The following is a 25,881-nucleotide window of genomic DNA, read 5'->3' as shown; positions in this document are numbered from 1 at the left end:
CTTTGATTAGTTCATGTAGCACTACCCAGGGAGGTCACCCATATATAGCTAGGATTACATCCTGAATATACTTCATATTTCCTGTGCAGTGAAATTTAGCTGTAGGAAGTTCTTGACAGGATTTAGCAAAATCTGAGGTAAATATGTCCTATAGCAGGGGTAGGCAACCTTTTAGTAGTACTGTGACAAAACAAAATTGAGGTGTGTATGTTGCCGTATTCAGTTTGTTTTATTTATGGGTGCTGCAGTTTCTCTGTAGAATTGTATTTGTGCATTTGTGGGATGTTATATTGTCTATGTTCATGAGTAGTATGTGTATGATACATGTATTGTGTATGATACATATGAATGTGGAAGTTTGTGTGTGGATGATATGTCACATTGTGTGTTTGGTGGTGTGTGTATGTGTGGGGCTGCTTGAGGTATTGCATGTGAGAGGCTACTTGTGGGTTTGTGTGTGTATGCGTATTGTCATTGTGTCAGGGTACCTGTGGTCTCTACCTCCGAAAGAGGTAGAGACTTAGCTGTTCCTCCATCCAGACGACCTGATGGCTCCCTTTCCCACGGTCTATCCGGTCATGCAAGGCCGGCCGCGAGGGAGTGACTGCCTTTTACAGCATCTAGGCAGGAAGTTGTCATCAGGACACTCCTCCGGAACGACCTGTCACTCAATTGCTGCAGGACCAATCAGGACGCCTCGGAGGCGTGGTTACTGCTCTGAACAGGGTATTTAACAGAGCTTCTTTCATTAGCTCATTGCCCTGTCGTGGTTCTAGCTTGTTCTAGTCACTCAGTGCTTGTGTATTCTATTATCCCTTTTGGTTTTGACCCGGCTTGTTTACCTTACTCTGCTTATCTCTGTTACCCTTGATTCGGCTTGTCTCTCGCTTACCTGTCTTCTGTTACCCTCGACCTCGGCTTGTCTTTGACCATTCTATACTGTGCTACTTACGTTAGTCCGGCCATTCTAAGGTCCGGTATACGTATCTGGCTACTGTTTGTACTCTGCGTGTTGGATCCCTGTCCCGATCCTGACATTACGACAGGGCCAATGGATCCTGCGAGTACAAACAGTCAGCTTGCCTCTCCTGATCCTAGGTTTGAAGCCATGGATCACAGAATGGATCAGATGGCGCTTGCGCTACAGGCTCTATTATCTCGTGCCAATAACCCACCAGAGGAGATACATAATACCCCTGTTTCTCCTGTCGGATCAGGTCTAGAGGTAGCCACAGTGGGTGCTTCTTCTCGCATTACCCCCCCAGTACGCTATGGTGGGGCTCCTGAGAAGTGTCGTGGTTTCTTAAACCAAATTAGTATCCATTTTGAATTGCAACCTCGCTCTTACCCTACAGATAGGGCAAAGGTAGGATTTATTATCACCCTACTTATTGAGAAAGCTCTGAGATGGGCCAACCCATTATGGGAGAACGATAACCCATTAGTTTATAACTATAACGCCTTTGTAGTTGCTTTTAGAAGAACATTTGACCCTCCAGGTAGAAAGGTTAATGCAGCCAGATTACTGTTGCGTCTGAAACAGGAGAACCGAACACTGGTGGATTATGCACTAGAGTTCAGGTCTCTGGCGTCAGAGGTCAAGTGGAATGAGCAGGCGTATATGGATGTATTTTTGAATGGCTTATCTGAAGTAATCCTTGATGAGGTTGCTACCAGAGAACTCCCTGAGAATTTAGAGGATTTAATTTTGTTCATCTCTCGTATAGATGAACGTTTAAGAGAGAGACAGAACACTCGAGAGAAGAACCGGAGACCTTCTTTTAGGTTAGCCCCCGCTTTTCCAAGTCCTGACTCCACGGTATCTTTGCTTCCTGAACCTATGCAGATAGGGTATACCCGCCTCTCTGAGGAGGAAAGACAGTACAGGAGAAGAGAGGGTTTGTGTATGTATTGTGGAGCTAAGGGTCATTTACTCTCAAACTGTTCTAACCGCCCGGGAAACGCTCGCACCTAAGTCTCTCTAGAGGACAGGCCTTGGGTGTTTCTATTTTGTCCTCTACTCCTAATTATAAAGATCACAGGCTTCTGCTACCAGTTTCCTTAACTTGCGGGAGGGAAGTAGTAAGGGCTATGGCTTTGATAGATTCCGGTGCTGCTGAGAATTTTATCGACCAAGCCTTTGCCAGTAAAAACAATTTCCCATCCCAGCTAAGGGAGACACCCTTGGCCGTTGAGGCCATAGATGGTAGACCACTACTAGACCCTGTTATCTTTCGTGAAACCATACCCATTGAGTTAAATGTTGGCATCCTACACGTGGAGAATTTATCTCTTCTGCTCATTTCGTCTCCTTCCGTTCCCATAGTTCTGGGGTACCCATGGTTGAAAGAACATAACCCTATTATTGATTGGGAGTTAGGGGAGATACTCTCGTGGGGCCAGGGCTGCCAGGATCGGTGTTTGTGCAAGGTTTCTCCATTAGCTAATATTAACATACAGGAGAATCCTGTACCTAGACTTAAGGGCAGTGTTTGACAAGAAGAATTCCGATTCTTTGCCGCCACACAGGTCATTTGACTGTAAAATTAAGCTTCTACCCGGGACTATGCCTCCGAGGGGCCATGTATATCCTTTGTCTGTTCAGGAGAACTCGGTTCTAGAGGAGTATATTCAGGAGAATTTAGAAAAGGGATTCATCAGGAGGTCTTCTTCTCCGGCCGGGGCGGGGTTCTTTTTCATTAAAAAGAAAGATGGCACGCTGAGACCTTGTATTGATTACCGAGGCTTAAATAAAATAACTGTCAGAAATGCCTATCCCATCCCACTGATTACTGAGTTATTTGATCGTCTTAAGGGCTCCAAAATCTTCACCAAGTTAGATCTCAGAGGGGCTTACAATTTGGTGAGAATCCAGCAAGGTCACGAGTGGATGACGGCATTCAATACCCGGTATGGCCATTACGAGTACACTGTTATGCCATTTGGACTATGCAATGCTCCTGCAGTATTTCAAGACTTGATTAATGAGGTACTTAGGGAGTTTCAGCATGATTGTGTTATTGTTTACCTGGACGACATACTAATACACTCTAAGGAGATTGAGACTCACCATAGACAGGTCAGAAAGGTGTTACACAAACTTCTGCAACATGGTCTATACTGCAAATTGGAGAAGTGCAGTTTTGATCAGTCTCAGGTAGACTTTCTTGGGTACGTGATTTCTGGGGAAGGTTTTAAAATGGATCCTGGTAAACTCCAATCTATTTTAGACTGGCCTTTGCCCAAAAGGACTCAAGGCTATCCAAAGGTTTATTGGTTTTTCCAACTACTATAGGCGCTTCATTAAGGGTTACTCCTCTATCATTGCGCCTATTACCAATATGACGAAACAAGGGGCTGATACTAAGTTCTGGTCTGAGGAGGCTCTTGGTGCTTTTAAGACTCTCAAGGAACTTTTTGCCTCAGCTCCCATTCTAGTTCATCCTGATACGACTCTGCCTTTCCTGCTCGAGGTCGATGCTTCTGAGACAGGAGTTGGGGCTGTTCTGTCTCAAAGGTTAGGGGTGGATAAACCGTTACACCCTTGTGGTTTCTTCTCTAAAAAAATTTCTGGGCCTGAGAGCAGATATGACATCGGGGAGAGGGAACTGTTAGCGGTCATTAAGGCTTTAAAGGAGTGGAGACATTTACTGGAAGGGACACTACACCCTGTTACTATCCTAACGGATCATAAGAACTTGTCTTATATTGGGGAGGCTAAGCGCTTGTCCGCCAGGCAGGCTCGCTGGGCTTTGTTCCTCACTCACTTTAATTATGTACTTACGTATAGACCTGGTTCTAAGAACTCTAAAGCCGATGCTTTGTCTCGTCAATATGAACCATCCACTATAACTGAACCACTTCTGTCCTCCATAGTTCCTAAGGGGAATATCATCGCGAACACGAATCTCAGGATTCACTCTCCATTGCTTTCTGAGATCATGAAGTTTCAGCATTTGGCACACAAACAGACTCCTGGGGATCGACACTTCGTTCCTGCCGCTCTCCAACTGGAGGTGCTACGCTGTCTCCATAACAGCAAGGTGGCTGGGCATCCTGGTATCCGCAAGACTTATGCGCTGGTCTCTAAAGATTTTTGGTGGCCTGACTTACGCAAGGATATTAAAGAATTCATCGGGGCATGTGAAGTTTGTACCAAGACCAAGCTACCCCATTCGCTTCCATGCGGATTTCTGCACCCTTTAGAGGTTCCTGAAAAGCCTTGGTCCTGTCTGGCAATGGACTTCATTGTTGATTTGCCTATCTCTAAAAAGCAGACTGTCATCCTCACTGTGGTAGACAGATTTACTAAGATGGCTCACTTCATTCCCTTACCTAAACTCCCATCTTCGCCCGAATTAGCGGAGATATTCGCCAGGGAGATTTTCCGGTTGCATGGGATACCTTCCCAAATTGTCTCTGACAGAGGCTCCCAATTTGTTTCCCGTTTTTGGAGATCATTCTGCTCCCAACTAGGCATCAAATTGAATTTCTCCTCTGCCTATCATCCTCAGTTCAATGGAGCTGCTGAACGCACTAACCAAAAAGTTGAACAATATCTACGTTGTTTCGTTTCAGAACACCAGGACGATTGGGTCGGTTTGATTCCTTGGGCGGAGTTTGCACACAACAATCTCGTTTGCGATTCTACTCATTCAAGCCCCTTCTTCATGAATTATTTTTTTTTAGTTTTCATCCGTCTATTCTTCCTTCGGATTCTCCTTCCCAGGGGTGCCGTCGGTTGATGTTCATGTTGCCAATTTGAGGAAGTTGTGGGATCAAACTCGACAAATCCTTGTGCACAACTCTATGTTGGTTAAGAAACACGCTGATAAACGTAGAAGGGCGGCTCCGGTCTTTGTTCCAGGTGATAGGGTATGGCTGAGCACGAGGAACATCCGTTTAAAAGTGCCATCCATGAAGTTCGCTCCTCGTTATATTGGACCCTACAGGGTGCTGACCCGTATCAATCCAGTTGCGTATCGTTTAGCTCTTCCTAATACCTTACGCATCCCGAACTCGTTTCACGTTTCATTGCTGAAACCACTCATATGTAACAGATTTTCCTCCACAATAGCCCCTCCTCGCTCCGTTCAGGTGGAGGGTCAGGAGGAGTATGAGGTTAACTCTATTATTGATTCTCGAATCTCCCGGGGGAGAGTACAATATCTGGTTGATTGGAAGGGATATGGTCCTGAGGAGAGGAGTTGGGTACCTCAAGAGGATGTTCATGCTCCCCGTCTCCGCAGGGCGTATCACTCTCGCTTCCCATCTCGTCCCGGTTCATTCCGCCCGGTGGGCGTATCTGAGAGGGGAGGTACTGTCAGGGTACCTGTGGTCTCTACCTCCGAAAGAGGTAGAGACTTAGCTGTTCCTCCATCCAGACGACCTGATGGCTCCCTTTCCCACGGTCTATCCGGTCATGCAAGGCCGGCCGCGAGGGAGTGACTGCCTTTTACAGCATCTAGGCAGGAAGTTGTCATCAGGACACTCCTCCGGAACGACCTGTCACTCAATTGCTGCAGGACCAATCAGGACGCCTCAGAGGCGTGGTTACTGCTCTGAACAGGGTATTTAACAGAGCTTCTTTCATTAGCTCATTGCCCTGTCGTGGTTCTAGCTTGTTCTAGTCACTCAGTGCTTGTGTATTCTATTATCCCTTTTGGTTTTGACCCGGCTTGTTTACCTTACTCTGCTTATCTCTGTTACCCTTGATTCGGCTTGTCTCTCGCTTACCTGTCTTCTGTTACCCTCGACCTCGGCTTGTCTTTGACCATTCTATACTGTGCTACTTACGTTAGTCCGGCCATTCTAAGGTCCGGTATACGTATCTGGCTACTGTTTGTACTCTGCGTGTTGGATCCCTGTCCCGATCCTGACACATTGGTGTTGTGTTTGTGGGGACTGTGTGTGTTAGTTTGTTGGTTGTTCTTGTGTTCGCTGTTTTTTGTTGTTGGCTGTATTTTTATGATGGGGAGGTTATTCTGCAGCTTTTGTATATTTAGCAGTGTGAGTGTTTTCACGGGGGGCTAGTGGGGACCGGCTGGCCAGGTACAGGTCATGGTCAAGAGCTTCTACAGTTGCTGTGGGCTGCTCCACTCCAGTGCAGATTCCCGTTGACAGCTGCTGGGAGGAAGTGATCTGAGATGACTTCCTCTAAGTTTTGCAATCCGTAAATTGAGGATTGTCCCTCACCACCTTTTTGCACTTGCAAAAGGCCCTCTGGGACTCCTGATAGGCCAGAGTCTTGAGTGCTGTGCAAAAGCATTTCGAGTGACATAGGTGGCTGACACCTGCCTATACCATAGCATCTTACGGAACTAAATCTTAGCAGTTGCCAGGAGTTTTTAAAGTGCTATAGGGCATTTTTATTGTTGTCACTGAATACTAACAATGCTGACAATTACATTACTTAGCATTTTTATATGTTGAATAAAAGAGTTAAATCAGCTAGAATGTGACTGAATTTAACACTGAACACCTTGCAATTATCACTGGACTATAACTGTCAAATACTAGCTGGGGGTGGTGCTATTGTTTATTTTGTGTTTATTTTTGACTCTAATGTTACAGGTTTCCCACCTCCATCTTTATTGACTTAAATCATAGTCCGATTGAAAAATGGCTGAGTGGGCTGCTGTAGATATTGATTTGTTTTGTGGTTTTTTTTTTGTGTTTTTTTCCGTCATCATGTTCATACTGTTACAAAAGACTAAGCTGATTTATTTCCGATTCTATTTGTATTCTTAAATATATATATATATATATATATATATATATATATATATATATATATATATATATATTATTTATTTTTTTTGCATAGAAATGACTGCATTTTCCTTTCCTGCAGCGATTAACGTAATCAAATATTATATGGATGTACAATAGAAAGAGAAACAACACAACTTTGCTAAAACTCCAGCGGTATAGTGACAAATGCCACCCTGCAGTGCTATTTCTTTCAGGATTTTTAGGATTTATTGTGCGATTTCAACAACAAAATAATTGAAATATCCACAACAAAAGCAGTGAAAAATGAACAGCAGCAAGCGTATCAACTAAACTACACAAGGAAAAATAAACATTTTAAGGGAAGCTATTTAACCCCTTAAGGACCAAACTTCTGGAATAAAAGGGAATCATGACATGTCACACATGTCATGTGTCCTTAAGGGGTTAAAATAAATATGTTACCTGGCTTGTTTAAACTTATTGATGGAGTTTTCTGAAATATCTTGCAATATTTGTTTAACATAACAGGCCATTGATAAGGGAAGCTACAGAAATCTGGGCAGGAAATATAAAAATGTTGTTGGTGCTCTTTTGCATATTTTCAGTGGACTTCAAGGATTATGGTAGATATACAAATTTTGAAATCCAATGCACGTGGAACTAATTTGTATAAATCCCACAGAATATAAATCTATTTGAACTTTCGGTTTGGGAATTAGAGAATTTGATCACTGCTTTTTCTCACCATAGCTTAACTAGTCATTACAGAAACATGTCTCCTGCTGTCAAACAATCATATTCCTAATATCCACGGCAGTGAATCTGAATCTTGAATCTGATAGATGTTGTAGCACTTCAATCCCTTAACATATGTGCTGCGTAGTTTATCTACAGAGTTGCATGCTTCACTACATATTTATGATTTTAATTTGAGTTTTGAAATAAAAAAACATTTTTAGCAAAAAGAGAACTATTCCAGGTTTGTAAAAGTTGCAAACAGCTAAAACAAATAAAGTAAAAGTACAACAGGTTTGTTATGTTACAAACTCTAATAAATATATCTAATAGTGTTACATTGCTCACATTCTTTTGCTCAAAACATTCCTTCCAGTAATAACTGAAAATATCAAAAAATTTAGACACAGTATATAAAAGCATGTATGTAGACTTAAAGAAAATGAAGACACGCAAAAGGACCGGCAAGTAAAAAAACATGGAGTGCTGTAAAAACAGATATTATTGGTTCTAGAGAATGTACAGCAGGAACATTGCAATGTGAGGTTTACCGTAAGGGTACACTCCACACCTCAAATACAAAGAAATACAAAGAATAATATAGATAACTGTTTAGTAGATATACCCTGATGAAAACATGAGTGCATTAGAGAGTTTGCGGTCTCTCAGAGCGAGAAACTCAGCAGTTTACCCTTTGTTTAGTCCCAGCTAAGGTCTCAAAAATATTTTTGCTCACTTGTGCTCACTTTTTTTTTGTTGAAATTCAATTTTCTAGGGCTCTCCCTAAGCAAAAAGGGTATTCCAGACGTGGATCCAGTGCTCACTGTGCCTAAAAGGGTATCAGCTACAAGGCACACATAAGGACAAAACAACTGTTTTGGGTTTCTGTATCTCTCATGCAGAGGCATTTCGGTTCTGGACTGCCCTTATAAAGGGGATTAGTTTGGTAATGTGTAGGCCCCATTTCCAATGGCACAAGTGAGCAAAAAGATTTTCGAGACCTGATTATGGATTAGGTATAGGGCAAGCAACACAAGTTTCTCTAAGCATTTGTTCATTCTGAGAGTTCTCATATTCTTTGTTTATGTTGCAAAAGAAACACTTATATCTAACACTGGATGTTGCAAGTTTTATTTAGATACAGGGCACCTCTGCAATTCCCTAAAAAATCTGTTACTTATTAGTAAGTGAGACAGTCTTCTCGCTGCAGCTCTGCACTGTCCATGAGAGACTGTCACTAGTAATGATCACTTGGACAATCTAATGCTACTCAGTAAACAATGTAGTAGCAATGTAGTATTATGGTACATGTGAGGCAACCTCAGCACTGTGCCAGTAGAATGCTTCTCGTAGAGAAGCACTGAATCCAATTCTTCTCATTGAGAAGTCCTCACATCCACTTTACTTGAAGTAAGTGAGGAAGTTCACCCTCGTGGCTGTCTGACTGACAGCCAAGAAGGTGCAACCTAGGGGCATTTTAAAAAAAGGGCCAGTTCTTTACCTTTATGAAATGAGAAAAAAAAGAGACCTTGGGTTAACCCCTAAAGAATTTAACTCTTTAAAAAGCTGGAGTGTTCCTTTAATGGGATCCAAGTCTGGTAGAACTATAATTCTAGAATCCCAAGTTAACTGATCTGTAATCCATTTTTTAGGTTCTCTTACGATACACCATCAGAATATAGTCAAAAGGATATATTTGTGTGCGAGAAAGTGTGACCGATCAAGCGCTGCTAGAAACATAAATATTCAGATTATGGTAGGGGTTTCTTAATATTTACGCAAAAATATCAAAACAGCTTTGGTTATGATTCAATATAGAGTTAATTTGTTTCTGAGACATGAGGAGAGGTTACTTTTTATCCGGATGGTTGTATTTTAAACAGTAGAATATTTCTAGACATTTACTGCATTAAGATCAAGGTACTTCTATTTCAGGACAAATAATTTTTAAATGTCTTCCGATTTTTTATGACCAAGAGAAGATATTAGTCATACCATATATAGAAGTAAAAAAACATTTTTGCTTGCAATATGTATTATGTAAAATTTTACTTTTATGGGTAACAATAAAGCAAATTTTAAGGAAACTCAGAACATAATATGATAATGACATTTTACTGTATATGTGCCATTTTTAGACGTTGCATAGGATCTGTAAGAGAAAAATGCCTGATCAGTTTGCATCCAGGATTTTGAAGAACATAACAGATATTGAACTTGACTTTCTCATAAATCATCCAATTGTTTGCTTCATGCCCTGGCTATTATCTGTATAACATCTACAGTATATCCCTGTCACAGCCAGTCCTGACCTTTGAAAACTGTTCTTCATTTTTTAACAACATTACTAGAACACTCACTGTAAAATAGAGTATTTTTCTTTTTTAAAGTGATATTGTCACTTTGCAGGTTTTGCTTTTAAATGAATCATTTGTCATCCTCTATTTCCCCTTGGTCTTTTTTTTAGTCACTTTAGTTTTTACTTACTTTGGCAGTGTGAAGAGTTTAAAGGGAGACTTCAGATAGCTAAAGCACTTTATCTTGCCGCAAAGCTTTACGTGTGAAGAGTGTGTCCTATATGTTTCATTTTGCAGACAGTGTAGATTTCAATAGAAATTGACACTTTTATAAATTAACCTTGTTATGCTCCCTTGGCTTTCAAGTGGACAACAGACTATGTTACTTCCTTGTTTGGTTAGCTCAGTGGAGCTAAACTCAAGAGGCAGCAATTGGTGAGAGCACCTCTCTTGCAAAGACTTCTCATTGAGCTGTGTTGGAAAGTCTGTGATTAGACAGTCACAGAAAGTCTGGGCGGTGTTAGAAGCGGAGTTTTTGCAAGGGCAGTAGACAGAGAACTACAGGTTTTGCAAGCTGTTTTTAGATTTACTGCAAGTGAAAAAATGCATAATTAAAAGCATACATGTTTTCATTTGGGGTATATTTACTAAACAGTGATTTTTATTTCTTCTGTATTTGGACAGTGGAGTGTTCCTTTAAGGTTCCTAATCTAATTCATCGAAAAAAACAAACAAACAAACAAAAAATACACAGAAGAGCAAACTGCAGACATCATGGACTGAGTAGAAAACAAGAAAATTATATAGCTAGGTTTGAGATCCAGCACATAGAAGTGTCAAGGAGGGGAGCATTATCAGTTAAAGGGACACTATAGGCACCCAGACCACTTCAGTTTATTGAAATGGTCTCAGTGCAGAGTCCCATGTCCCTTAACTGTGCAAATGTAATTACTGCAGTTTTTAATAAAATGCAATAATTACCTTTGAGGGTTAACTCCACCTCTAGTGACTGTCTGCCAGACAGCCACTAGAGGGACTTGGGGATCATTAGGCGTCCTCATGCTGGACGTCCTCATGCTATGCACGAGAACATCCAGCGTCATGTAAAACCCCAAAGGAAAGCACTAGAGATGCTTTTCAATGGGGGAAATACTAATGCAAGCTCACAAACAACTTTGTTTTTCTAGCACTATAGTTTACCTTTAAATACAAGGGGCACAAGGGAAGGAAAATGGAAAGAATAAAATCATGATAGTGCCACTATAATAATGTACTATAATGTAATAATGAGGCTTTTAGTTTTCAGGACTAATAATTCAGGACACACTGAGATAAGGATCCTAAAAAAAAAAAAAAAATAGTGGAATATTTTCTTAAGTTCACCCTGGTCCCAAATTTCACCACTTTTATTACTTACTGATCCCCATTCTTATCTTCTAGTGATTTATATGACACTGGAATTAGAAAAGATAACATGGACTCAGGGAAAACAACAGATGACAGACATGTTTTAAATGACAGATCTTTAATTTAAAACCAAAACTCATCTCAGAGTAATGTATTATTAAGCAGCACTTTGTATTAACTGCCAGGCTGTATTTACAGGTTGTCTGACAGATTTATATTGTAGGTAACCAAATCTGTTCTAGATTCTGCAAACACATCAGTGTGCTGAAGATTATTTATATTCTCCCAGGATATTGTATTTTGTAAAATCCACCTATATGCTCACACATTAAATTATAAGCAAATACTCTGGTGTGATACACATCCATTTTGGTAAACTGTAGGAAGGAAACTGTAAGATCATACTATATCTTTGACGGTACCCTCCATTTTATGTATTACATATAAAGAGTTTGCAATCAAATGGAAATTAGAATTGGTTTCCATGGTGATTGCTCCATTGCAGGTCGATAGTAACATAAAGAGACAGTATGCATTACTGCTGCATACAGTACCTTTTCGTAAAAATACACAAATGTGGCTGCTAAAACAATTACACAAAGAGGATAATTATTAAAGGCAATTCGGAGGACACTTCAGGCAATCACACTTAAGATGCTTGTTAGGTACATAAAATTAGATGGGAACTAGTGAAGGATTCTTTGGAAGATAATTTAAGGAATTTCAGTTCAGGAATTTCAGGGACAGTCAGGCTTATTCAAATGCATCCGGATCAGTTTGGATGCGTTTTGGTAAATTAGGAAAGTAAATCTAGTGAAATACAAAATTACACCGATATCTACTGAAAGATTTTCTGACTGTGCTATTGTGAAATAAGCCATCCTGAGTGTGACCCTTGAGAATGAATCATTAAAACTACTGAACTGCCATCAAATCTGATGATGATTTGGGTTTTAAAGAACAGTATACTACAGCGCTCTGTAGTGGTCATACTGTCAGGATTTGCCTAGTGTCCCCCTTCAATGTAAGTAGTGAAACATTTACTAATGGTTTGACTTCTTACGTGTATTCCACCATGTGCCACTCTCTCTGCAGTGGAAGCTGTCTTCACAGAGCTAAGCTCATGTGGTGCAGGTTTAGTTCATTGTCTGAGAGTGACAGTCAGCCAATGAGCTGACCCAGTACTGTCAGGATCCCGCGGGCGGCTGCGAGGGGAGGCTGCAGTCCGCTCGTGGCACTCACCCTCCAGCCATCTGCGGTCCCCTTCTCCTCGTGCGCTCGGCGAGTGGCATCCTCCCAGCCTCGGATGCCGCCCGCGTCTTCCTCTTCGTTCCCCAGTGGCAGCATGCATGACGCTGCACGCTGGGAGACCGCCCAGTTTTGTAAACGCCGGGGTCAGCCACCTGACCCGGCGTTAGGCACAGTGCCTCAATCACAGTGGGAGGTATAAATATCTCCCACGTGTGATTGTTAACTCTGATTGGAAATTATCCAATCAGAGTTAAGCAATGGGTTTAAATACTTACCTTTCCTGTCTCTCTCTGCCCTGTTGTGGTCTTTGCTTTCTAGTATTGCTGTTCTACTTGTGGTTCTCTCTGGTTTACGTACTCTCTGGCTTGTTTATCCGACCTTGTGACTTTCTCCTACCCTTTGACCTCGGATTGTCTCTCGTTATTCTGTCTTCTGGTTCCCCTTACTCGGCTTGTCTCCTGACTATTCTTTGTGTGCTTAGCCTGGCCACTCTAAGGTCCGGTACTGCACCTTTTCTGTGTGTATGTTAGCGTGTTTTGGTTCCCAGAATCGTGACAGGTACTCAGGAAAGGTAATGGAAGCTCTTACCAAGGTTTCCAGCTGCAGAGAGTCAAGTAGTGGTGTCTGATGGACCCCAGTTAAGAAGTCAAACTGTTGACTACTTACAGAGATGGCCTCCAGGAAACTCCTGGCACAATAACCACTATATCACAGTATAGTGTTTTTTGGTGCATTTTTCCCATCAAATTCCTTTCTAGCTTAGTGGCCTAGATCATGGGGAGAGTGGTTAAATAACCCACACCCTACCTTCACAAATCACATGTATTTCATGTCATATATAAAACCAGGAGTTAAAACTAACTAGAGGTTTAAACTATCAAGGTAATTTTTTTATTTTATTTTTTTCATTTATTTATTTATATATTTTTATTTAATTTTTATTGTTCTGTATCTGAGGAAATGAGTGTTAGCAAGATTGCTGGTTTAACTCAATGCACATCTTGTTGCATGTATGGATGCCTGGATGTACCCATCCAGGGCCCATACCTCTGTGATGGTTGTGCTCGAGTGGCTTCTCTGGAAGCTCAGATTGGAGATCTCGAGAAGCAAATCGCAACTTTGAGGGAGACCGACAATCTTGAGAGGAGTCTGCTGCTGACTGAGCAGCAGAGTTTAGTGGGGACAGGTAGTGGAGAGGGAGGAGATTAGACAGATGGGGAACAGGCATGTAGCTGGGTGACAGTGGGGCAAGGAAGCAGGGGGGAGGGAAGAGGAAAGGGCTAGCTAGTCCTGATTTGGTGCAACCTAGCAGATTTGCCCGTTTGAGGGAAGATGTTGGGAGCATCAGCTCAGGAGTAGCTGTATTAGAGGAAGCTGTTACTTCTAACAGCCGAGCTAACCCCCCTAGTACGGGTGGGAATCAAAATGTAAGGAAGGCAAGACAGGTTGTGGTGGTAGGGGACTCCATCATTAGGAGAGCAGATAGGGCAATCTGCCGCTCTGATCGGCTCAACTGGACAGTTTGCTGTCTCCCGGGTGCTCGGGTCCGGCATGTTGCTGACAGAGTGGATGGATTATTGGGAGGGGCTGGGGATGACCCAGCAGTCATGGTCCATGTTGGTACCAATGACAAAGTAAGAGGAAGATGGAAGGTCCTAAAGAATGATTTCAGGGAATTAGGTAGCAAACTTAAGAAAAGGACCTCCAAGGTGGTATTCTCTGAGATATTACCTGTGCCACGCGCTACAGTGGAAAGGCAGTGGGAGATTAGAGAGGTTAATGCGTGGCTGAAGTCTTGGTGCAGGAAGGAGGGTTTTGGGTTTTTAGAGCACTTGGCCGACTTTGCGATAGGATGGCTAGAAGGTTGGAGGAGATTTTAAACTAGTAGTAGGGGGGGAGGGTCATAGCAATTTACAAAATGGAGATAGGAAAGAAAGGAGATGGGCTTTAGAACAGTATAAGGAGGGTGGAGATGGGGGGAGGGGCAAGCTCAGAACAGAGAAGCTATGTAATGTTGATAATTCACAAAATATACAAGTGATGCATGATATTAAATGTATGCTTACTAATGCAAGGATCCTAAATAACAAAATGGGGGAACTAGAGGCATTAGCATACACTAAACAATATGATATAATAGGCATAACTGAAACATGGTGGGATGAGACACATGACTGGGCAGTTAACTTAAATGGGTACATGTTATTTAGGAAGGATAGGAAAAACAAGAAGGGTGGTGGGGTATGTTTGTATGTCAACCATGATTTAAAGCCAAATCTTAAGCAAATGGAATGCGATGAGGGAAATGTGGAGGCTTTATGGGTAAATATCTGCTTGGGGGAAAAGAAGGGAAACCAACTATTGGTTGGGATATGTTATAAACCACCTAATGTTAATATTGCCGAGGAACAACAGCTGTTTGAGCAAATTGAGAAAGCTGCAAATCTGGGTAACACTTTAATTATTGGAGATTTTAATTACCCGGACATAAATTGGGACAGAGGGACTAGTAGCTCAGCAAAGGGAATTAGGTTTTTAAACTTGTTAAATGACACCTTCATGTCACAAGCACCAACTGGAATGGACGCTTGTCTGGACCTGGTTTTAACAAACAACGTTGATCTTTTGACCAACATTCAAGCACTTGAGAAATAGTGATCACAATATAGTGTCCTTTGAAATAAACTCAAAAAAACAAAAGCACATGGGGTATACTAAAACGTATAGTTTTAAAAAGGCCAATTTCAATAAGTTAAGGGAAGCTTTACAATATATTGACTGGCATAAACTCTTTAGTGAAAAGAACACTGAGGATAAATGGATCATCTTCCAACAAATATTAGAAAGGTAAATTTCTCAGTATGTACCATTGGGAAATAAATATAAAAGAAACAAATTAAAACCAATGTGGCTTAGTAGAATAGTAAAACAGGAGATTAAAAATAAGAAAAGGGCATTTAAAGCATTTCAATCGGACAAATCAGATGCATCTTATAAAAGATATAAGGAAGCAAATAATGCGTGCAAAAAGGCAATTAGACTTGCTAAACTTCAAAATGAAAAAATGATAGCTAAAGAGAGCAAAACCAACCCCAAAGCATTTTTTTAAGTACATAAATTCTAAAAACCCCAAAAATGAAAGTGTAGGTACACTAAAAACTGAAACGGGGGTGTTAGTCAATGAAGACCAGGAAAAGGCAGGAATTTTAAATAACTATTTCTCCTCTGTATATATTAAGGAAGAACCCATGGCAATAGATGTGCAAATGATTGCTACTAAAAACTTGCAGAATAATTGTAATTGGTTAACTGAAGACAAGGTGCTGCAGCAACTAAAGAAAGTTAATATAAACAAAGCTCCAGGGCCTGACGGTATCCATCCACGTGTACTTAAGGAACTAAGTGTAGAAATAAGTGAACCTCTGTTTTTAATCTTTCAAGATTCTTTTCTTTCAGGAAGTGTTCCGGAGGATTGGAGGAAGGCAGATGTGGTTCCTATATTCAAAAAGGGTTCAAAATCCTTGCCTGGAAATTATAGACCTGTGAGCTTAACTTCTGTGGCTGGTAAAATATTTGAAAGGTTATTAAGGGATAATATTCAAGAATTCCTTGAGAAGAACATGGTTATCAGCAAAAATCAGCACGGTTTTTATGAAGCACAGGTCGTGTCAAACTAACTTGATTGCATTCTACGAAGAAGTAAGTAGAAGTATAGATCAGGGTGTTGCAGTGGATGTGATCTATTTGGATTTTGCCAAGGCATTTGATACAGTTCCACACAGAAGATTAGTGTTCAAACTCAAGGAAATCGGTCTACATGAAAATGCTTGTTCTTGGGTAGAACATTGGCTTAAAAACAGAGTACAAAGAGTTGTTGTTAATGGTAAATTTTCAAGCTGGACAGAGGTGGCAAGTGGTGTCCCTCAGGGGTCTGTTCTGGGACCCCTTCTATTTAACATGTTTATAAATGATCTTGAAGACAGCATTGAAAGTCATGTTTCAGTGTTTGCAGATAACACAAAACTTTGTAAAATAATACAATGTGAGCAAGATATTACTTTGTTGCAGAGGGATTTAGATAGACTGGAGGACTGGGCACTCAAATGGCAGATGAAATTTAATGTTGAAAAATGCAAAGTTATGCACTTCAGCGTAAAGAATACACAAGCAACATATACCCTTAATGGAAGCGAATTAGGGATAACAACACACGAAAAGGACTTGGGAATTGTTATAGACAACAAACTATGCAACAATGTGCAATGTCAGTCAGCAGTGGCCAAGGCCAGTAAGGTATTGTCATGCATGAAAAAGGGCATTCATTCTCGGGACGAGAATATAATTTTGCCTCTTTATAAATCATTGGTAAGACCACACATTGAATATGCAGTGCAATTTTGGGCACCTGTTCTAAAGAAGGATATTATGGCACTAGAAAAAGTGCAGAGGCGGGCTACAAAATTAATAAAAGGAATGGAACATATCAGCTATGAAGAAAGGTTAACAAATTTAAATCTATTTAGTTTAGAAAAACGTCACCTGAGAGGGGATATGATAACATTATACAAATATATTTGCGGCCAATACAAACCATTGGGTGGAAATCTATTCACAAACCGGACTTTACATAGGACTCGAGGTCATGCGTTTAGACTAGAAGAAAGAAGATTTCGTCTAAGGCAAAGGAAAGGTTTTTTTACTGTAAGAACAATCAGGATGTGGAATTCTCTGCCTGAAGAAGTGGTTTTTATCCACTTCCATACAGATGTTCAAACAGCTACTAGATGCATACTTGCAAAAACAGAATATTCAAGGATATAATGTTTCAATGTAGGGTAATAACTGCTTGATCCAAGGATAAATCTGACTGCCATTCTGGGGTCAAGAAGGATTTTTTTCCCTAGCTTGTTGTAAAATTGGAAGTGCTTCAAACTGTTTTTTTTTTGCCTTCTTTTGGATCAACAGCAAAAAACATATGTGAGGAAGGCTGAACTTGATGGACGCAAGTCTCTTTTCAGCTATGTAACTATGTAACTATGTAATATTGCTAGGGTTTAAAATCAAAGGGTCACTTTGAACCCATAAGCATAGCTCACTGGTATACTGAAAACAGCTCTCACATATTCTAAGACCTTGGTATGTAAACTAAACAGCATTTTTTGTTGCCAATGTTGACTATGATCAATTTATGAGTTTTTAAGCATTGCCAATCTACAGTCTACAGTAGCAAATTACAGGTTTGCTACCATGGCTTGTATGCAGCCACCTCTGAATTTTATTTTTGTGGTCAAAAATTGTTGTGGTCAATATATTCAGTATGAATAAACTCATAAGGTCTCTATTCAAGTTTGTTATAATTTTCTAAAAAGATTAGTAGCTATTGGTTAATGTAGTTCTATATCATGGCGATTTCTCTGCAGTTGCCATGTAAGTCCATACTCAAACTTTGCTGTTCATAAGCTGGTCAAAGAGCTATTCTAGCAAGTAAAGATTGTTGCCTGTGTTAATATTAAAGTAAGGCTCTTCACAGTTAAAAGCATCACTCTGCTTCTCCATTAGTGATTCCAAGAGAATAGAATTATTGTTTTTAAACAATACTGCTTGTGGGCTCATTAGATTGCAAAGATAAATAGGCTTGATCCAGGATACAGACCTTGTGATATATAAATGATTATACGCGCAACATTATAATTTAACCCTGGAGCTTTGGTTTGGAAAGTATGTTTTAATTATTCTGTGTACGTACATTAATTTCACTCCTTTTAATTATTATTTTTTTAATATAAAATACATGTTCATGTGGTGCTATTTGTATTAACTTTTTTTTTGCATGGAAATTAGCTTAGTAAAATTAGTCTTGAAATATGGTAACATGAACAAAGACAAAAAAGTTAAAAATAATGTAGGAAAATATAATAAAATCTCCCTGATGATTTTTTGAGTGCTCAATGCATTCTCTATTAATGACAAAATTATTTCTCCTGTACATATAGTTCTTAAATTACTTTGGTGGATTACCTTAAAATATAGTTTTCAGCCAATTCACACAAAATCAATCTGTATACTTATTCCTACAGGTCAATTATTCATTTTGAGAAACACATTGCATTTGAAGATCAAGACTCTAGATTAACATCCAAAGTCCATCCAGCACATTACATTTTTCAACTATTTTATTTTTATTTTAGATTTTCGAGAAGTTTTAATACAGTACAAACTTTATATGTAAGACACAAGTAAGAAGAATGCACAAGAATACATTTAAATGAGACATGCATATATCAGCCAACAACTGAAAGTAAGAGAAACGTAATCACAGGGTTTTCAGTCCATATTGTCATGCAACTGAAAGTGCAGTCTGTTAAATTGGGATTATTTTAGTCCCATAAAGTAAGTCGCCTGGCTATGTACAATGAAAGTGGCATATTTACTTAACCCCTTAAGGACCAAACTTCTGGAATAAAAGGGAATCATGACATGTCACACGTGTCATGTGTCCTTAAGGGGTTAAAGCCACTAATCTGTTCAGGAAATAGTGGTGTTGGTTGGGAGGTCAGCTTATGTTAATGTTTTTCCAACAATTACAGATTTTGTTGGGAGGTATTTTGCAGGGTTCAGGTCTTAGTGGTGTCTTTGTTCCATATAGTCTTGTAGAATTGTGAATTCAGTGGTGCATGGGACCAGTATGTTGGTGTATTGCATATGCATCACAGTCTGGAAGAATGTAGTCATCTGAAAAGGATTGGGAAAGCAAGGGGATAGCTAGGTAGAGCGAGGGGTATAGAGAGAAGGAACATTGAAACAAGGTATTATGAGAAGGAGAGGTCGCCAGCACCTGCGCCCCCATCCTCCCTCAAGGGATGGAGGTCAGTGGTGGGGGGAGAGGGAAGGGCAGTGAATTTAGGGAAATGGGAAAGGAGAGAGTCAACAGTGTGGAATGTTTAGCTAGGTATGGGCAAAGTATCACTAGAAGGAAATGATGTGTAAGGTTACAGTGCTTTTACCAAGGTAAGGATGTGTCTCCATTCTGCCAGGGGTACATTTTTTAAAAACAATTTTACCAATCACAGTTTTTAATTATGTTTCAATTTGTTTCCTCCTTCTGCAATGTCAGTTCATCTTCATTACGATCTGCACTTATATTCCATTGCCAATCGTTTTTTAATGGGGTCTCTTTACCTAACCTATACAATGTGTTGTGTCCATGATCAACGTTTGGTAATCTACTGCCAGTATTCTAGCAACTGCTGGTTGTATAAAATAGCACTTACAAGCACATTAAAGGGACACTATAGTCACCTGAACAACTTTAGCTTAATGAAGCAGTTTTGGTGTATAGAACATGCCCCTGCAGCCTCACTGCTCAATCCTCTGCCATTTAGGAGTTAAATCCCTTTGTTTATGAACCCTAGTCACACCTCCCTGCATGTGACTTGCACAGCCTTCCATAAACACTTCCTGTAAAGAGAGCCCTATTTAGGCTTTCTTTATTGCAAGTTATGTTTAATTGAGATTTTCTTAACCCATGCTATGTTAATAGCTTGCTAGGCCCTGCAAGAGCCTCCTGTATGTGATTAAAGTTCAATTTAGAGATTGAGATACAATTATTTAAGGTAAACTAGAAAAGCTACAATTTCTGGGGAAATTGTGTGAAGTGTTCTTTCCTCCACCAGTAGTCTACAACTGGAGTGGGCGGAGTAACTGTTATTATTTATTTATATAGCACATTTTATTGCAACGTTGTTGCCCAAAGTGCTTCACAGTTACATTAAAACAGTTATCAAAACATTAGCAGGTGTAAAAGGCCCTGTCTATGACATCACTTGCTGCTGAAGCCTGGCACAGGTCAGAGTATTTTGGCGGTTGCCATCTTCAAACGGTCGTATTTTAAAAACTTTAAATCCTACAGCGAAGAGCTTTATATTGTTTGAATCACAAGACCCAGACGAATAGTATGTATAGTTCATGTATGATGAATAGTATGTCTCTGCAATATTAACAATGAAGGCACAGTCGCAGTTTAGAAATTGCCCTTCAAATGTGAGCTTTGCAGAGTGGAGTTTCAATGAATGTCAATAGACGGCGTGAGTTGCAAACAAATGGTCATATTGCGAAAACTATCAGGACTATGGCTTAGCTGTGGACATTTTTAGTGGCAGCGGGGATAGCTGAACATTTTGATATAAGATTTGTGTAGGTGGGCCTGAAAATGAAGGAGTGGTGGCAGTTTAGAAATCATGTCCTGATTTTTCAGCTTTTGCCAGCTCCCACTCTAGCTTTGCCATTCATTCCTATGGGACAAATTTCGCCACAAGAACGACGATATTCCGTGAACCATTTGGCGAAACGTTCCACAAAGTAATAGCAATCCGATCGGGAACAATCTGCACATTTTGGTAAAATTTTGTCTATGTAGTGTAAAAACTGTGGGAGGAGTTAGGGTGGCAAATTTGGCTATAATAATATATATGTGAGATAACATTATGCAAGAACACTTAATTACATCTGTTTGAAAGTGAAACCAGTTTTTATTTCATGCAGGCTGTGTCAATCATAGCCAGGGGAGGTGTGGCTAGGGCTGCATAAACAGAAACAAAGTGATATAACTCCTAAATGACAGTGAATTGAGCAGTTAAATTGCAGAGGAATGATCTATACACTAAAACTGCTTTATTTAGCTAAAGTAATTTAGGTGAATATAGTGTTCGTTTAAGGTTCATTTAAAGGTTCCCAAATATATTGATGTATTATATTGTCTCTCTTGTAAGGCTCTCATACCTTTGCTTCAAATTTAGTATCATCAATATCCTGATGACAGTGTACCAGCACTCCTCCCCTCCCCCAATTCTCTCACCTCCACTTGTGGATTGTGTCTATGATTGCCTGACTTTGGTCTATAACTGTGCCTTCTTTCATGTGCTAAACCTCCTTTGTCAGTCTCTCTTCAGTTCAATGCCTCTTCCAACAATCCTTCCCCAGAAGCTTGTTACCTTGGTGATATTTTTGACTATGACCTATGTTTTACTCCTCACATCCAGCAAGCCTGCACATCCTGTCACTTTAATCCATAAAATAGCTCTTTGGGCCATGGCTGACATAATATGCTACTATAATATGTTTTCTCTACACATTACACCACATAGCAATATATGTCCCAGCTTTACTATAAATACTAATATATGATTATGTAACCTTTGGACTCTAGAAACCCTGCACTGACATGGACTCATATACTGTTTATATGGTGATGACAGGGCTCTGTAGAGATGCTGATTGTAAATGAGTTGGCTATTTTATGTTGTCATGAACAAAAACAGTATGTGACAGACAATCACTTAGCATGCTTCACAACTGTCCTGATTTCAGTGGAACAGTCCTGATTTTGGGTCATGTCATGCTGTCTCTCCATAGTTCTCTAGTATGCAGCTTTTTGGACACCAGGGAACTAAGAAGGGACAACGTCACAGGACCCAAAAATCAGTACAGTTCCTCTGAAATCATAGCCCATAGCGCAAGCGCATCAATAGATGAAACAGATGTGCATGTCATGTCCTGAGTGGGCTGGACTGAGTGATGGACAGGCGGCCACCTACCATTAACTCGGGCAGACCTGCCCCCTATCCAGACAGGATTGGCGCTTTGGAGGTAGAGCTAGAGAAGCATCACTGGCCTGCCCCATTTAGCTCCCTCCCATCAGAGTCCCGATTTCCAGGATGCCAGAGTTGGGAGGTATTACTCAGATAATACAAATTTTTTTATGGAAATTTCAGTTGATAGGTATCTCTGCATTTTTTGCAACTACCCCCTTCACACATTATGTTGAATTTTATCAAGAGAAAAGGATGAAAAGAACAAAGATTAATCTCAATTTCTTCTTTTCTCAGAGACAAACAGGGTTAATCACTAAACTGAGAATTCAGGGTCAAAATATTAAAAATGGAAAAAAATGTTTAAGTCAGCTATGCTTTCAGGTCGGCTACTCTGGCCTTAAATTTGAAAGTCACTTTGAATTCTAACTTTAGTGAATGACCCTGAAAAAACCCTTTCTTGTTTGTGGCATGCCTGGAGCTTTGGCAACAATTGTATCTGTATTTACAAGTGTTCAAAATGGAGGTCTATAGGAAATCCAGAACACTCTGGGATAGTTCACAGTATTCTCACACATACCATAAGCATCAGAATTGTGTAAGAAGATATATTTTCACTTCAGCATTCCTCACTTTCTTGTATTTTGGATTTTAATGTTTTAGAATATCAGTGAAAATCCAGAAAACCACGTGCTTTAAGGCAATCACCCAAATTTCAAGCTACTCAATAAAATCCAATTTGAAGCCAAGGTTATGAAAAATGTTATCACCACCCAGATTTAAAGGCATCTAGAGAACTGTAGGTACTCAGCACTCCTTAATCAAGAGTCAGCACAACATATGTTGGTTAAATTTAGGGCAAGTATCCAATATCTTCTAGAGTGAGAAAAAGGTCAACATTTACTACATAAAAGTGCCTGTACCATGTTTGCTTATGTTGGACTGGTTTCACGACTTCTCAGGTATTACTCAGGTAACATTTTTACTTAACACCATTAACTTGAAGAAACAGTAATACTTCATTTTAAGTTTAGTTTATATAAAATGGAACATTTATAGAAGTTCAAAATATATGTGATGCCTATATGATACCTATTTTTACTTTACAACAGTGCAATGAGGAAAGGTAATTTTAGGTTTAAATACCTACTTTACCTTTCTGATTGGCCAAGATCGCGCGCGTGCGTGACGTCACGTGCACGCCAACATCGTTAATCATGGGGGTATAATTAGCCGTGGATTTGCAGCATGCAGACGCACGGCCGCTGACCGCAAGGTGAGGAAGAATATGTTACAGAAAGTCCCTTTGTGTGCACTGAATTGCTTATTTTTCATGTAGACCCACCCCCTTTCAGGACCGGTCCTTCATTTTGGGCAGCACCAGTGAAGTGAATTGCATCACTGGACCGCACCCTTTTACACCACCTCCCGCTTCCTGCTTCACGGGATGCCAATGTTGGAGGTATGTAAGTTTCTGTTCTCGTATCTCTCCCTGCAACATTTCTGTTAAAGGGACACTATAGTCACCAGTGCAACTACATGTATTCATGACCCTATAGTGTTAACAGGAGCACCTAGCCCCCCTGGGCCCCTCATGCCTCCATAAATATAGTAAAAATCTTACTGTATTCAAGTCAGAAGCTGTAAATCTGCATGCTTTTAGACTCAGGAAAAACAAGCAGTCTGCTGACATGTGAGAGCCTGATCCAATCACAGTGCTTCCCCATAGGATTGGCTGAGACTGACAAGGAGGCAGATCAGGGGCAGAGCCAGCATGATTCAAACTCAGCCCTGGCCAATCAGCATCTCCTCATAGAGATTAATTGAATCAATTAATCTCTATGAGGAGAGTTCAGTGTCTGCATGCAGTGGGAGGAGATACTGAATCACAGGATGCTGTGCACAGCAGAGCTGAGTGGATGGAGGCATATTATGCCTTCGTCAACTCAGAAGTCCCTCTGGTTCACTCTGAGTGACTGCAACTGGAAGTGTTCCTAGCTTTCAATGTAAACACTGTATTTTCTTAGAAAATACAGTGTTTACATTAAAAAAGGCTGCAGGGAGCTATAGTTCTCACCTGAACAACCTCATTAAGCTGAAGTTGTTCAGGTGACTATAGTGTCCCTTTGAATGCAGAAGTGGTAGCAGTGTAAGTAATAGCATGCAAACCACATGATTTTTTTTTTTTATAAATTTGAACTTGATTTTGGTATGCTCTGTTATTTAGAAGCCATTCTAGTAAGGCATCATTGAGCCGTTAAGGCGCTGGTAAAATCCAAATAACTGTTATCAGATAGGGAATATAACTGTCTTCGCTCCACATTTTGTTATGTGCTTGGAGAATTAATTCGGAATGTGTGTTTAATTTGTAGAATTATGGAAGTTGTCCTAAAGCTATTTTGTAGTTTAATTTTAGCTTGTTAGAGGCAGGGGGTGAATGGAAGTGGTTAAAAAGAACCAAAAACCTGCTTTGCATTTCTGCAAAGAATTGTCATTTTCGTTCACAGCAAGAATGGTAGGTTTATAAAAATGTTTTCGTTTTTGTAAGGTAGGTTTATAGTAGTATGGAAGTAGATAAGTGGCATTGAGAAAAGGCCGGTAAAGAGGCATTTATGATGACCATGAACAACATAGAGCAGTACTGCAATATCAATGAGTTCAGGCTGCCTAGCTCGGTACTGTGTGGAGCACAATACTGAATATAAACAGACCCACACATTGCTCAATGTCCCAAGCTGATGGATAATAAAATCTATATGGATGAAGTAGTTATTACATCCAGGTAATTTTAACAAGATAAAACAAGGAGAATAAAGCTGCACTATGCAGGGCTGTCTTTAACGCAGGGCAAACATGGCAGCTGCCCTGGGCCCTTTTACTTCTAGGGGGGCCAAGGCAGCTGCCCCATGGTCCCCACTGCCCTCGACAACTTCCCCCCCCCCCCCACGGGCCCCCGGTGCATCCTGGGGACGCACACTAAGGAGGCCCATGCACTAAAGGCCACATGGTGGGCATTTGTAAGCAGGGGCCCGGTTGCGCGCTGTGGCCCTTTGCTTTTTGGCAGCATGGGAGGAAGTGACTGCCATGAGTCACTCCCTCCCAGAGAGAGCCACGCAGGAGAGACCACATCAGGGAAGCAGAGAGGAGGGGGGCTGGTCCGGATTGCCAGTCGGCAACCCTCAACAGCCTCAGCCACCACTCTGGACACCAGGGAAGCAATCCTTCAAGGTAGGAAACGGGGAGTAGATTTAAAGTGTGAATGTGTCAGTATGTCTGTGTGTCTGCTGTCAGTATGTCTGTGTGTCTGTCAGTGTATGTCTGTGTGTCTCAGTATGTCTGACAGTGTATGTGTGTGTCAGTAGGTTGTCTGTCAGTATGTCTGTCAGTATATGTGTGTGTCAGTAAGCCTGTCAATGGGTATGTCAGTATGTCTGTCAGTGTATGTCTTTGTTTGTGTGTCTGTGTGTCAGTATGTCTGTCAGTGTGTGTCTGTGTGTCAGTATGCCTGTCACGGTATGTGTGTGTCAGTATGTCTGTCAGTGTGTGTCTGTGTGTCAGTATGCCTGTCAGAGTATGTTTCTGTGTGTGTGTAAGTATGCCTGTCAGTGTGTGTCAGTATGTCTATCAGTGTGTTTATGTCTGGGTGTGTCAGTATGTCTGTCAGTATATATGTGTGTGTCAGTGTATGTGTGTGTCAGTATGTCTGTCTTTGTGTATGTGTCAGTATGTCTGTCCGTGTATGTGTCTGTGTAAGTATAGTTGCAAGAAAAAGTATGTGAACCCTTTGGCATGATATGGATTTCTGCACAAATTGGTCATAAAATGTGATCTGATCATCATCTAAGTCACAACAATAGACCATCACAGTC

This window comes from Pelobates fuscus, chromosome 5 (genome assembly GCF_036172605.1).
Source record: "Pelobates fuscus isolate aPelFus1 chromosome 5, aPelFus1.pri, whole genome shotgun sequence".
Classification (NCBI taxonomy): Eukaryota; Metazoa; Chordata; class Amphibia; order Anura; family Pelobatidae; genus Pelobates; species Pelobates fuscus.
Note: the sequence above shows the minus strand (reverse complement) of the source record.